We start from the raw sequence: 16,699 nt of genomic DNA on the forward strand, positions 1-16,699 counted from the left end.
AAACTTACCTCCCGTACCAGACGGGGGATGAACCTTTGTAGTTGACTCGGGCCACGACTCCTATGTCATGTACGAACCCGAGGGGCCGACGTGATATCATAATCACAGTCCTGCTCTGCAAACAATTTATATTTAAACTACCCTTCCGTATGGTTTAAAAATAATGTCCCAAAATTTAAAGTCCAAAGTCCAAAAATATAAAGTGCAAAAGAAAGAGAAAGTCTAAAAAAAAAAATCTACAAAAATAAAAATGTCTCTTTTTTTTTCCTCTTTTTTTTATAAAATAAAAAAAATCTTCTTCTTTCGCTCCTTTCACTTTGCCTTTCACTCGAAGTCATTAAGTATTCACCAAAAGCTTTGGCAAAATTTTCTTTCGCTCCAAATTCCGAATTCTGTAAGAAAAAGACAAAAAGCCAAAAACATAAAGAAGAACAGATAAAATAAAAAACTAAAAAAATAAAATCTAAAAACTCTAGCCTAAAGACAAGCCCTCGTCGGCGGCGCCAAAAATTTGATGTATTTTCAAAGTTGTTGTAGTAATATGATTCGTTCAAGACTTGTGAAAGCGGATTTTTAGATTTTTTGATAAATAAAAATAGCGAACTAAATTAAAAAGATGTCGTGAAAATTATAAAGAGAATGGGACTAGGATTCCACCATTGGTTGATATTAGTGATTTAATAAAACAATAATTATGCAACTCAACATTCAAATTGATTCTAATAGTATTGCCTAGACATGTAGATTTCCAAAAGAATAGATGTTAATCCAAGCATAGAATATCAAAACCCTAAAGCAAGCATATTCTATCAAGCGAAAACACACCTAACTAATCAAAATCATATAAATAATTTTAGTTCAATGCAAAAATCATAATAGAGTTGTTGTAATTAATTAATAAAAATATATCACTTTTACCGAAACAACGACTTCCTCCATAGCCCCAAGAATTGGGTTTAGCTCATCATTGTGGAAACGCGCTCAAAAGTTGATTTCATTGCTCAAAGTGTTTACAAATGATGAATTGGAGAAAAATTATTAAAAATCGGGTGTTTCAAAGTTTTTAATTGTTCCAAAACACTGTTACATAAAACGATAAAAGCCAACTGTCGCTGTTCAGCTTTTACGACCCCCGCCTCTGTGTCGTTATCACTGTTGATAAACGACTGTCTTCTTGAGTCCGTTCTTCGTGTTCTTCAGTTCTGCAGCAGCAGAAATGGTGTTCTCTGCAACTCGATTTTTCGGCTCTGTGATGCTCTGTAACTCTCCCAAACTCTTTATATCCTCACTGATACCAAAGACACTCTTATTTATACTGTGAAGTCAATCTTAGGTCGACAATCATCTCAATTACTCCAAAAGATATTTGCAGTTAATGAAAGTATTTCACGGGAATATTTCCTCTCCATTTTCACACGTCTTCTGAGTTGTATGGTATATCCAAATCTTCTCATTTAATTGAGCCAAATAATGAAGAGAATGTCTTCAATTAATTCCGTGAATAATGCCTTCCCTGTTTTCGAAAATATCCAAAAGTATACGATTTCCTTCCATTCAAGACACGTACAAAATCTTACTATCATGGTAAGAAGATAATCATGTCTTAAAGACACAAATATCCCCATAATATCATGACCAGAATCTCACACAGTTGAGATTTCTTTTCCCGCCAAATATCTTTCCCGTGAAGAAGAAGATGGGTGTCCCCTATCCGGTCTTGGGGTGCGAATAGAAGATGCCATGAGGGGTGTCTCTGATCAGCTGCTTGGGTGTAAATATCCTTTGGGTACCCCTTATCATTTGGGCGCCCCTTATCCACAAGTGAGAGTCTGAATAACACGTTCCTTCCAGTGCTTTGGACGAATTTTCGAGCCGATTTTCCAAGAATGTTTATTTCCAAAAATACCTAAAAACACATAAAATACCATAATAAGTACAAACAATCGAGTACCAACAACACATGAAATTAAGGACAACGTGGACACAAAAATGTGTCTATCAGTTACACCTTGAGTGCGCTACTACTTGGTGGTTCAGTTGGATAGAACTTGATATGCGAGCACTTCGGTATCAAGTTACACAAGGATTTTTGGTAATAACACTGCTCTAGATTTTATTCTACGGTTGGTGAGGAATGGTTCTTACGAACAATAGATAAGTATTCTAATCCTGTTAACGCTTGGTAACGGTGAAGGATTCCTTAATCATCCCTTTCTTCTTATTGTCTTTACTTATCTTATAAACCAAAACCCCCTTTTTGTTATTTACTTTATTTTGCTATTTTAAATAACCTATCAATTACACAGCTCTCTGTGGGAACGATCTCTTACTACTGCCATATTACCAGTTAATTAGTGGGAAATATATTTATTAATTTGTTGAGCCTACGACAGCCCATACAAATTTTGGCACCGCTGCCGGGGAGCAGTTGCTAATTGATTTGTTATTTGTTTAGCTTGTTTTAGTTTTTAGATTTTTTCTTTCTTTTATTATCTATTTTGTTCTTGTGAGTCGTCATGTTTCCTTACGGAAATAACATGTACGGAGCACAAGATCAATCACATAATAGTGGTAATCAATATGATTTTCAATCTCAATATTATGACAACTACCAACCATACTATGGGTATAATCAAAACCAATTTTTTGTCCATGATCAATATCCCACGGAACCTTATGGATATTCTCATACATGTCAACAACCTTATGACGAGCATGTAAGTGAACAATCACAAGGATGGGAGGATTGTTGTGCTTATAATCGTTTGTCTTATGAAAGTGAACAGAAGCTTGATTGGTTATTTTTTCAGTTCAAGACCAAATTGTCTACGCCGGAACCCGTTAATGAACAACTAAGCGTGGAGAATAACACACCAACTGAATCTTACTTCAATATATCTAACTAAACTCCTGATCGTTTTTATGATCATTCACCTATTCAAAAAGGGAAGACTTGGTCTGGAAATAGTGTGGTGAGTGAAGGTGTTGGTTATGATGATTGTCTTGACCAATTAATCCAAGCGATGGCGTAACATCAGCAAGCGCTCCATGTAATTGAACAGAAACGATATGAGCAGCTCCAAGAACTTCAAGAGGGCATGAAAAACTTAAGAGGGACATGAATACATATCAAAAGGAGGATCCTTGGTATGACCGAACCATTGTTATGAACGATGTTATATACTCAAATGCATATCAACGTTACAATGAACATTCATATTACAATGTTTTTAGACCGGTTGATTTGCAAGAAGTAAACCCAATTATTCCTTCGTCGGAGACTCATGTGGAAGACCCTAGGATTTGCACCAATGAACTAGACTTTTTGGGGGAGGATTCCGATTCCGATGATGAGATTGTTGAAGAGATGGAGATTGATAATGAAACCAAATTGATTGAAGTCGTGGAAGACCGAATTAAGCTAGATAACAATAGTTCGATAGAGGACCACGATATACTTGAGGTAAATAATTCATTCGAGATAATTGATGAGGATCCGAAGCAAGGTTTTTCTAAACCTTTGCATAATTCTATATATATTGATCTTTTCCATCCAATTGAAGTAGCTTCTCAAAGAGTTGTTAACCCAACTTTCAGGAAAATACCTCACTTAGGATTGGAGTTGTGTGCTTCCAAAGTTTTAAAGGATTAATTTTCTTCTAAGTATCCACCACTTGATGTGTTTGATTCGAGTATTGTGAAAGTTCACCAAGCTGAAGAACCTTTTGAAGTTCCCGAATTCTTTGTTCTCTATCCACTTCCGAGTGTAGAAAGGACTAAGTGCACGGGAAACTTCAATAAAGTGATAGCTTCAATATTTATATTTTGTGCTAATGTTTTTATGAAGATGTTATTTGAACTGCAGATTTTTATTTGGAAGGATTACCAAATTTTCAGATTGTTGGTGTACGAACGATAACAATATCGTCGGGCTTTGACGACGTTAAACCAAGCGCTTAATGGGAGGCAAACCATCAGTTTTGTATCTCTATCCTTTTTTTAAGTTTTATTAGTTTTTCATATCATATATTGCATTCCCATCTTAGGCTTTACAAAGTCCTATATCTATAATGAAAGTTTTGACGAATTCTCGTCAGAAAATTCTGACTGCGCACTTTCACGAAAATAGCTCTCGTGACTTCATACGAAGTCCGATTTGAGTGGTTGATCCCAAATTTTAAAGAGTACAGACATACCTTTACTTTCCAAAAATAAAATTTGAATTAGGAGTCTGTTAAGTTGGAGCGATAGGCATGGATATTTGAGTTTCGGTATTTTTTCCAGAACTTTTTCAGATTGCATGTCAGTCAGTCCGGAGGCCATAAAAGTTAGACCATTTATCGAAACAATGTGAAATTTTTACAACTTATAGAAAAGACATAGGCGAACAACATTTGTTTAGGATGTTTTCCTAGTTCCCTACCCATTCGTACAGTTTTCGAGTTTAATTTTCTGTTATGTGAGAAATCAGAATTTTTGGTTTTGAACATTGAGGACAATGTTGAGTTTAAGTGTGGGGGAGTAGTTAAGCATGTTTGGATTGCATAATAAATAAAAATACATATTATTTTATTTCTTGCATTCTTGAGACTTCATATTTTGGAGTTAATATTGAGCTATTTAGGATGACACTCTAAACCTTTTTAAGGTTGAAACAGTTCTTCCAGCTATAAATTAAGTTCCATTTATCTCAATCCTTAAATATATACGTTCATAATTGAATGCGAAACTAAGCTATGGTAGTCGTTTGAAAGATTCATCCTCGCTATTAATCATTACTGAATCACTTTCTTTTTATTTTTGCAGTTTTATGTTTCTCTAAAGTGATTTGGTGGGATCCTGATACTGCCGTGGATGTTGTAGCAAGGTAATCATTGGTTGAGAATAAAATCCCCTTAAGACAACTGTCTTACACTCTTAAAGAGTAAAGAGTGATCCAAAAAAAAAAAAAAAAAAACATAAATAAGGCTCCTCTTCATTCATCGACACAAATAAATGATAGGTCCGGAATTTCGGACTAATCATAGTCGATGAAAACAAAAACCATATCATAATTATATAGCAAGTCAAAAAGACTATTGTTGAGGTTCTTGACACTTGGATAGCAGTATGTGTGAAGCGTTGTCCCTGTCTTCGTCGCCTAAGCAAGCGTGGAGTATAGGATCCAAGGCAACTATCATGTACTTGATGAAAAGGAACATGCGCTTAGAGTATCTAATCATGTGGTCGACTTAAATGGGTGTTTCTCTCAACTAGTGAGCTATAAATATATATCCTTTGACGAAATTCATACAAGTATTGTGGGTAACATCTTTCACTTTAGTCAACATTGTGCACACTTCACTTTTCTATTTCCATTTTCTTATCTATCCATGTGATTTCAGTATGCGAGTGTTGTGACAAAAGTTGCAACAAGTACGATGACTATCTTATTAGAATTTTGCAATCAAGTTGAATGTCATACGTAAGTAATTGCTTGTGTGTGCGGATTGGAATGTATGTGGGATGTTTGCAGCTAAAGAACATTTGTAAGCTAATTATTTGGATTTTTACTTTGTGTCTATCTTTAGTGGTTCTTTCAAGGCGAGAAATTTGAGTAGGTTTTGTGGGTATATCTCTTGTAAGCCCTCACGAGACTATAACTCGTCCAATAGGGACACCTAGGGGTTTAAAGGATTGTTATTCATGCTAAGAGTAACCGTATCCTCACGACATGGAGTTGTTGTATTTAGGATTAGTTTTATTTAGTTTTCTCGAGGACTAGCAAAAGCTAAGTGTGGGGGAATTTGATAAGTGCATAATTCATATGATTTTAGTGTTCATTCCATACTTGTTTAAGCTATTATTCTTGCATGTATTCGTATTATTACTCTTGTTTTCTCTTATTTTCTTCTAATAGGTGAGTCATCCAAAAAGGAGATACAAAGTGCTGAAAAGAACTAAGAAGAGAAGTATTCCAAGTATCCAAGTGCCCAAGTTCAAGAGATGTGGAAGATATGCGGAGAAAATGAGCAAAACACACACAATCAAGAGACGGGCCAAAGACGGAGATTAACTCATTCAAATTAAGTATTTCTCATCATCATCTTGAATAGAATTGAAGCATAAAAATATTTCAAAAAGAATGAGGTCATTCCGATTTCGTATGAAGAAGTTGTGACCAAAGCAGTTTTATCAAATACCAAAGACAGTGAAGTCCGCGAACTGGGTTTGCGGACTGGGTTCGCAGACCTAATTCCGAAAATATCTGCTGAAATTTGAAGTTTGCGGACTGGGTTTGCGAACTTAGCAAGTGGAAAACGTGCATTACCACCTTGGAAGGCCTAAGGGCACGTTTGGGGTCGTTATTTCGGGTCGGGTTTCTTAACCGATCTAAATACTTAGAGACCAAGCAATGTAAACCTATAAAAAGGTATTAGGTTATGTAAAATAAGAGAATCGAATCTCATATCACAATATCTACATCAAAACCTATGGTTTACCCCTTTAGGGGGAAACCACCATTATCATCTTCTTTGTAATATGAGTAGCTAAATCCTTTGTTGATTAAGGATGAATTCAATGTTCTAAGCGTGAAGCTTTATTATTAATACAAACCTATTGAGAGTTTTAATCATCATCGTTTGTTTTCACTATATTTAGGGTTTACGATTGATTTCTAGATTCTTCAAGTGTATAATTGGATTAATATCTTGATTATTCTATTGCTAGTAAAGGGTTAGGATATCCGTGTAATTTTTGAATAACCCTTACACAAGTAGAGAACGTGAGACCTCGTAGAGGGATTCTATGGAGCAATCATGTGTGAAGACAACACTAGTAAGTGGACCTTATGCTAAGAGTCTAACTTCTAGGATTAACCTAAGTTCACATAACTTAAAGCTTCCGCTGGGTTACACCTTGAGTGCGCTAGTACTTGGTGATTCGGTTGGATGGAACTTGATATGCGAGCGCTTCAGTATCAAGTTACACAAGGAGATTTGGGGATAACATTTCTCTAGTTGTTATTCTATGGTTGGTGAGGAATGGTTCTTACGAACAATATATAAGTATTCTAATCCTGTTAACGCTTGGTAACGGCGAAGGATTCCTTAATCATCCCTTTCTTCTTATTGTCTTTATTTATCTTATAAACCAAAACCCCCTTTTTGTTATTTACTTTATTTTGCTATTTCAAATAACCTATCAATTACACAGCTATCTGTGGGAACGATCTCTTACTACCGCTATATTACCAGTTAATTAGTGGGAAATATATTTATTAATTTGTTGAGCCTACGACATCCCATACAGTGATATTTGCCAATAACATAAAGTACCACATACTTCTCCAGGAGGGCTGCTACAACCACTACCAGTTCCAGTACAGGCATGGAAACACATCTCCATGGATTTTATCATTGGATTGCCAAAGTCTGAGGGTAGGGAAGTTATTATGGTAGTAGTGGACAGATTCACAAAATACAGTCACTTTCTGCCACTCAGTCACCCCTTCACAGCCTCCTCAGTACCCAAGGTTTTTCTGGACAACATATTTAAATTACATGGATTTCCTTCTACAATAGTCTCTGACAGAGACAATACCTTCTTAAGTCATTTATGGCAAGAGTTGTTTGCTAAGATAGGGAGAGCATTACACATGAGCTCTGCTTACCACCCACAAACTGATGGGCAAACAGAAAGAGTGAATGCATGTTTGGATTCTTATTTGAGATGCATGACTAGTTACTGACCCACCAAATGGGTTAGCTGGCTCTCCCTAGCTGAGTGGTGGTTCAACTCCACATATCATACTAGTCTCAAGATCACTCCCTTTCAAGCCCTGTATGGATACAATCCTCAAAAGTTTGGCCTTTTTTCTCATACACCATCCACCAATGGTACTGTGGAGGACTATCTCCAAAAAAGACAAGCTATGGGAATCATACTCAAGTCTACTCTTGAAGAAGCACATCAAAGAATGAAGAAACAAGTTGATAAAAAAAGAACTAAGAGGGAATTTCAGGTTGGAGACTGGGTTTATCTGAGATTGCAACCTTACAGACAGTCATCAGTGCAGCTGAGAAGGAGTTTGAAATTATCTACAATTTTTTTTGGCCCCTACCAGATCCTTGCAAGGTTGGGAAAAGTGGCATACAAGATTCAACTTCCTGCTAGCTCCAGAATTCACCCAGTGTTCCATGTATCTCAGTTAAAACAAAAGCTTGGAGCAGGACTACTCCCTCAAACAACACTACCCACTCTGGACTCCAATGGATGCATGAAAGTCACTCCATTTCAGGTGCTAGACTCTAGAACTATCAAGAAACATCAGCAAGAGGTAGAGCAAGTACTTGTACACTGGACTCATTCCTCAGAAGTTGATGCTACATGGGAAGACAAGGTTGTCATGCTGAAGCAATTTCCTAAATTTATTCTTGAGGACAAGAATATTTTGAAGTAGGGGGTATTTTTCATAGACCTTACTATCCTTGTTGTCCTCGGGTGCCCTGGTTAATTGTATGAGTGCTTTTATCTTATGTGCGTGTGTGCGACTGGCGTGCGTGGCTAAGGCCAATGAGGTGTATTTGAATCCTACCTATCCATTGGATTCTTCAGACAACTAATAATTAAATTGCTTTTTCTCTCTCTGGCTCTTCCTCAACTCTTCTACTAATTTATTCATCCTCGTCTTCTTTATTCTCTCTTAATTCTCTTCTTAATCCATTCGCAGATCCAATTCTTGACCCTTGTAGAGTAGAACACTACACCTGCATCATCATAGTTAAAATCATCTGTATATAAATTTTCATTTTACCTCTTTAGATTTAGGTTTTAAGCATTACATATAGCTTTTACTTCAGTCATAATCTTTTGGTTCATTCACCCTGCATCTGTGAGTCTTAAATTTCAAGCATTTCATTTGCATAAACTGCACCAGCTATAGCTTCTCATCATCTAATTATATTTTGAATAATATTAGCTTAACTTAGATTTCGTAGTTTCAATAAAATTCGCATTTATAGGTTAAGCATTTGCACAATCTAGTTTTGCTAGATTAGACTTTCATTACCTGTAATATATTTGTCATCTCATTCGTAGTTGTAGATGTATTTTGTGTTTAGTTCTCATTCAATAAACCTGTAGTAGTGTAATCTTCATATCCCTGTAAATACCAGCTCACATACTTGTTTTTTAGTTCATCTTTATCTAAAAAAAAGGATTGGCTTCATCCTGTTCAGCTGTAATTGGTTTATCTGTCCTGTTCAGTGCTTTCTAGTTTATGAGCCATCTGCACTAAGCTTCTGTGAATCTGTCATTGTTTTCATACATTTCTGGGTACTGAAATTACTCTTTGATCTCACCAGGTTCCTGCAATACTACTGCAGAGCAAGGCAAAGAAGGAAACAGAGCAGAATACATTTATCTGTCGTGCATACACCCGATCCTATACTGGCGGTATTCCTCTTGAACCCTGAATGTGAATGTTGTTACTATCAATACCATGTTTACTCGATTCTGAACTAGTTTCTCCATAGCATTATCCAATCCCTACAAACATGTGATATCTGAGTGACAACTTTTACTTGCTGGGATTGTCATCTCTCTTTGTATGCATCTTTCAATCCATGTACTGTGTGAATAACTTGTTTGCCAGCTGAATAGTTTTCATCGCGTTTTTCTCAACTCTTCAATCTAGGGTGTCCATGAGCATGACCCTGTGATATTTTGAGAAATATCTGTGCTGATTGGAATTGACATAGCATCTGTGCTGAATTGATTCTTTGTGCGTAATCTCTAGCTTTGGAATCTTACATGCATTGCTTCCCTGAATTCTGAATTGCTTGGTTGCCTGATAACCGTAACATGTGGATTGATGTCTGTCTTAACTGATTTCCATGCATGCTTGCTGAGCTATTACTTCACGTAACCTTACCCAACCCAGCAACATAAGGTCTGTCTGAGCATGATTCCGTGATTTGTGCATAGAATCTTTGCTCGCTGAATTTTTCATTCTGTTGTGCTTATCCCAGTCTCTGAAATACTATGTCTGCATACATCCACGAATTTTTTTCATAAGCTTCATCTGTGACCTGACTTGGGAACCTGTTGCTAATTTTAGGTGTTATAACATAGTGTTCGGCTTGTCCCCTAGGCTGCGATAGTGACCACACTGCTAGCTAGTCCTCATCCACATATCTGAAATATCATTTGTTGTTGTTGACACACCCGTCCCAGTCGAGACAATGGGTGATGTTATGAATAGACACCATAGTCTCCATGAGTACATGTAACCCAAAAGAAAAAGTCAGTTATCATGTATCGTCCTACCCCAGATTGATGTCCCATTTGAATTGAATGCAAGCATGATACAAATACTTCTGATTTATCGAGGGGTTGATTCTGAAAACCCCTAACATCATGTAAGAGAGTTTGAACAAATTTGTCGGACTATGAAACCTGAACATTTGTCTGAAGACTCTCTGAAATTGCGTTTGTTCATATTTTCTTTAAAGGAAAGAGCCAAATCATGGTTTTACGGTTTGAGACCACAATCCATCACCACTTGGGACCAACTTACAAATCAATTTTTCAAAAAAAAAAAAATCACATCATAGGACCATTGATATTCGTCAAGATATTAATTGTTTTGTCCAGTTAGATGGGGAAACTCTTTTTCATTACTTTGAACGGTTTAATGATTTGTTGATTGAATGTCCGCACCATGGCTTTGAGAAGTGGAGACTTGTCGTTATCCTCTATGAGGGACTAAACTTTAAATCTCGATCCATGGTTGAGTCTATGTGTAATGGTGAATTTATGGATAAAACTGCGGATGATGCATGGTCATTTTTAGCTGAACTTGCAGAGAAAAACCATCAATGGAACTTAGAATGAAAATTGCTAATTTTTAGCTGAACTTGCAGAGAAAAACCATCAATGGGACCTCAGACTATTTCAATTTTTCTTCATAGAATCTGACGTTGCTCTGCTCGTTGACGATGATGTGTTTCTATGGATCTGTTGATGTTGTCGGGAGAGAGAATGGTGCTAACTGCAAATCAAACTACAAGAAGCAGTTTTCATCTCTGGACGTCATCCTCATGATTGACAGAACTGCAAATCAAACTACAAGAAGGAGTTTTCATCTTTGTGTTCTCCAGTACTTCCAAGATCAGTTATTTCGGTCAGACTCTCTATGTAAACGTAGCTAGAAGCATGCTAGTGACTCTAAAATCTCTAAAAGTTGGGGATTTTATGGGTTTTTTTGATTTTTTTTTGTAAATGCAAAAGACTAAAAACTCTATATGCAAAATACTCCTCCAAACCTAAATCTAACATTGTCCTCAATGTTTCAAAATAAGAGCAGAATTACAACAACATACCATGAGAACATTGCAGAGTAGAGAAAAGGGAAGAGATTACTGGAAGTTGGTGAAAGCATGTACTGAACTCGATTATTCACGTCTAGAATCCAACGGGAATTCAGTTGATGCCACATTAGATTAGCACACATATATACAAGCAGATCCAGAAAATATAATTACCTACTAGATTATGTACAAGAAAAATTCACCATAAACCAACAGTCTAAAGAGTTGAGGATCAACCCAAAAGACGGAATGTAGAAATATTGACGGACAAACAAATTTATAACAAGAAAAGAATTTAAACGTGGCTGTCAAATCAAATGGGCCACCCCCAAACCTGAATTTTACAAAGATATGACACTTATCAACAACTATCAGATCTTGAGGTAGTTCCTGCACAATTCCAAAGTCTAAATTGACATGTTCAGGGATGGGCAAAGAAACAGGAGGGGATTCCAGATGTAGCCTCTCAATGACAGGATATTTAGTGGACAAAATTTCCAAAAGAATTTGAGATGCACATAACTCTTGCCCTAGGTTGGGAACTGTCAACAACTTGGGTGTAGCATATTCTAAAAGAACAATCTCCAGGTCAGAAGCAAGACCATCAGTTTGTGACTTAGGCATGGAATCAGATGTGTTTAAAATATGCTCATTCTTAGGCTCACAAATATCACTACACAGTCTAGCATGTCCCTAGTCGGGAACAAATAAATCATGCTCACTTTCATAGAAAAAATCATCAAACCCCAATTCAGAAGCATGATCATCCAAAATTTTCATCTCAAGCGTAGGATCGTCAGAAGAAACATCAGATTGTGAGTTAGGTAGGGAATCAGACATATCGAAATCATTTTCATGCATAGAATTATTAATTTCTACAGAGAATTCAACCTTTCCTAAGTCATACACAAGTTGTGTGTTATGCTCTTCTTCACAAGACAACTGCACAAGACCCAAATTAGTACCAAAATTATCCGGATTGTGATGAATATCCACATTAGAAGAAACATTATCAATGTAGGTCTCTACACTATGGTTTTGCATGCCTTGGAGCACTGTCCTAGATTGAAAAACCATAGTGTAGAGACCTACATTGATAATGTTTCTTCTAATGTGGATATTCATCACAATCCGAATAATTTTGGTGCTAATTTGGGTCTTGTGCAGTTGTCTTGTGAAGAAGAGCATAACACACAACTTGTGTATGACTTAGGAAAGGTTGAATTCTCTGTAGACATTAATAATTCTATGCATAAAAATGATTTCGATATGTCTGATTCCCTACCTAAGTCACAATCTGATGTTTCTTCTGACGATCCTACGGTTGAGATGAAAATTTTGGATGATCATGCTTCTGAATTGGGGTTTGATGATTTGTTCTATGAAAGTGAGCATGATTTATTTGTTCCCGACTGGGGACATGCTAGACTGTGTAGTGATATTTGTGAGCCTAAGAATGAGCATATTTTAAACACATCTGATTTCATGCCTAAGTCACAAACTGATGGTCTTGCTTCTGACCTGGAGATTGTTCTTTTAGAATATGCTACACCCAAGTTGTTGACAGTTCCCAACCTAGGGATAGAGTTATGTGCATCTCAAATTCTTTTGGACATTTTGTCCACTAAATATCCTGTCATTGAGAGGCTACATCTGGAATCCCCTCATGTTTCTTTGCCCATCCCTGAACATGTCAATTTAGACTTTGGAATTGTGCAGGAAGTACCTCAAGATCTCATAGTTGTTGATAAGTGTCATATCTCTGTAAAATTCAGGTTTGGGGTGGCCCATTTGGTTTGACATCCACGTTTAAATCCTTTTCTTGTTATAAATTTGTTTGTCCTTCAATATTTCTACATTCCGTCTTTTGGGTTGATCCTCAGCTCTTTAGACTGTTGGTTTATGGTGAATTTTTCTTGTACATAATCTAGTAGGTAATTATATTTTCTGGATCTGCTTGTATAAATGTGTGCTAATCTAATGTGGCATCAACTGAATTCCCGTTGTATTCTAGACGTGAATAATCGAGTTCAGTTCTTGCTTTCACCAACTTCCAGTAATCTCTTCCCTTTTCTCTACTCTGCAATGTTCTCATGGTATGTTGTTGTAATTCTGCTCTTATTTTGAAACATTGAGGACAATGTTAGATTTAGGTTTGGAGGAGTATTTTTCATATAGAGTTTTTAGTCTTTTGCATTTACAAAAAAAAAAAAATCCAAATCAAAATCAAAATTTTTGTAAATATTTGCATAAAACCCCCAACTTTTAGAGATTTTAGAGTCACTAGCATGCTTCTAGCTACATTTACATAGAGAGTCTGACCGAAATAACTGATATTGGAAGTACTGGAGAATACAAAGATGAAAACTCCTTCTTGTAGTTTGATTTGCAGTTCTGTCAATCATGAGGATGACGTCCAAAGATGAAAAATCCTTCTTGTAGTTTGATTTTCAGTTAGCACCATTCTCTCTCCCGACAACATCAACAGATCCATAGAAACACATTATCGTCAAGGAGCAGAGCAACGTCAGATTCTATGAAGAAAAATTGAAATAGTCTGTGGTCCACATGCAACAATACGAGGAAAAGTAAAATTCTTATTCAAAATGAAGATACAATACAAAGAGCATAATTTTATACACATTTAAAGAGGTATTTTTACAAGAGCAAAGAAAAGAAAAAGATGAGAATTAGTGAAGTTTATGAAATCAAGATAATACAAGTTGTGCAGAATTATGTGATAAAGTCCTTCATCCATGGTTTAGTAGTTTTATCATTTACTTTGTTACTTTCGGTTGTTCAAAAAAAAAATGAAAAAGATGAAAAGGAAAAAAAATAAAATAATAAAAGCTAGGCAGTTCCGTGTCGGCCTTAACCAATCACTCGGACCTAGGAAGTTCCATGTCATAGCTCAATATCGGCTCGACATTCCACTATTTGCTGCCGATAGCACTTGCTCCTGTTGTGGTCGCGGCATGGACGTATTTGGTGATCATGCACTCCATTGTGCAAGCGAAGTTGGCCTTAAATTTCGTCATGATTTGGTATGAGACGTTATCATGGATAATTGCTATCGGTGCGGCGTTGCGGCTAGGAAAGAATTCTCTTTGGGATTTCTTTCTAAACAGGATACAGCTCTCAAGCCTGCTGGCATATTCATACACAATTGGGAAAATGGACAAGATACTTGCTTTGACGTCACCAGAGTTTCTCCTTTCACCGGCAGTTGAATTCGTAGCTTCACACCGGGGAACGCTATTTCTGCGGCGGTTGCTCGTAAATGCAACAAATACCTAGCCAAGTGCACATCTCAAGGATGCCGGTTTTATGCCTTGGCCTTCTCGACGATGGGGGAGCTTGGAGAGGACCTTGTTTTGTTGTTGAGGAGGTTGAAGAATTGCATGACTAACTATGATACTAACAACAAAGTAGGAGGTTTGCTTTTCAATAGGATAGGTTTGGATATCCAAAAGGGTGTTGGCGCACAGATTGTTGCCCGACTTCCTCCCATTCACGTGTAAGCCAGCCGACATTCTTGTCTATAATAATAATAATAATAATAACCCGAGAAGGGATTCCGATACTGCCTTTCCTGCGAATATTGGTAAGCCAAAAGATGGTGTTAAATTGCTTGGTGGACCAGTCATCCTAGATATGAACTTCTGTAGTAATGTGGTGTTGAACAGGATTGACAAAACCTCTCAGATCATTGACAAGATTCAAGAGATGCATGATCCTCAGTGTGAACTTTTGCTTTTGCGCAATTGTACTGGAGTTTCGAGGTTATATTTTGCCTTATGCACTACTTTCCCCAAAGGCGATTCAGAATGTTGCCACGCGCTTTGATGATTATCTTATGCGATATCTTCGTCGTATTATAGTCGGAGATGGGGCTGGTTTTGGCTTAGTCCAACAGCGACTAGCCACTCTTCCCATCAAAGATGGTGGTCTGTGTATTCTTACTATGACAGATACTATGCAGTACTGTTACCTTGCATCTCAGGCACAGACCCAGCATTTGCAGAATTCTATTTTGAGGCTGCCTGCAACAACCGACTTATGCCTTGGTTTCCATACTACTTTACATAGTTTCACACAAGGTTGTGAGATCCCCCTCCCTGATTTCAACATTAATGATGCCGCCCCTCATTACATGAAGTCATTGGCTGCTATCTACTTTGGAGCTATCAGGGAAAAGGTACTTACTCGCTTTTCTTTTTCTACACGTGAAGCTACTGTTTGGCAATGTAATAGATCTGATCATGCTATGGATTTCCTTAAGGCAATACCTATTCCTGGGCTCAACCAGGCAGTTGGTTCCAGGTAGTTTAGCTCGGTCTTACAATATCGTTTAGATATACCCCTTTTTGAGGAAGGTAATAAATGTACATGTTGTGGCAAACTCATGGATATCTTTGGAGACCACGCTATCCATTGTGCTAGCGAGGTCGGGATTAAATTCAGACATGATTTAGTAAAAGATATTCTGGCAGACATGTGTTACAGAGCTGGGGTTGTGGCTAGAAAAGAGGTTTCTTTGGGCGTCATCAATAATAAGGATTTTCGGCCAGCGGACATCATGGTTTATAATTGGATAGATGGGAAGGATGTTTGTCTCGATGTCACTGGGGTCTCTCCATTTACCAGTGCTAAGTCATGCCACTTCGTACCAGGTCACGCCATTTCTGCAGCAATTACTCGCAAGAACACTAAATACTTAGATGTTTGCACTTCTCTCGGATATGGGTTCGGTGTTTTGGATTTCTCCACTTTTGGCGAGCTTAGTACGGATTTATTAACTTTCCTGAAGAGATTAAGGAATTGCATGGTAGGACATGATGCCAACTTTAAGATAGGCAATTCTCTTTTTCATAGGCTAGGAATCGTTATTCAGAAAGGTGTTGGTGCCCAACTTGTTGCTAGGCTACCCACCATCTCTTGTAATATTGATTTTGTTTAATAAATTCCTTAGTGGCTCCCTTTTATAATAATAATAATAATAATAATAATAATAATAAAATGCCCTGAGTGGCTCTTATAAATAATAATAATAATGCAATTGGTACATATAATAATAATAAAAAATATATATTTATTACAGTTTGTTTTTAGTTTTGTTTAATAAATACCATGGTAAAGAAGAAGAATTTAAGAGGAAAATTCAAGAAACAAGGAAACAGAAGAGAAAATTTACAATTGTCAAGGTTCTACGAAGTTCAGAAGTTCATCATCAATAGTTGAAGACCGAAGACTGAAGACGTTTTTGTGGATACTGTGAGAGTGGTGCTGATTGCCGTTCGGATGTGAAGGTAAGTGAGTACTCCTATCCTTGCTAATGATTGACT

Source organism: Papaver somniferum, chromosome 11, assembly GCF_003573695.1.
Source record: "Papaver somniferum cultivar HN1 chromosome 11, ASM357369v1, whole genome shotgun sequence".
NCBI lineage: Eukaryota > Viridiplantae > Streptophyta > Magnoliopsida > Ranunculales > Papaveraceae > Papaver > Papaver somniferum.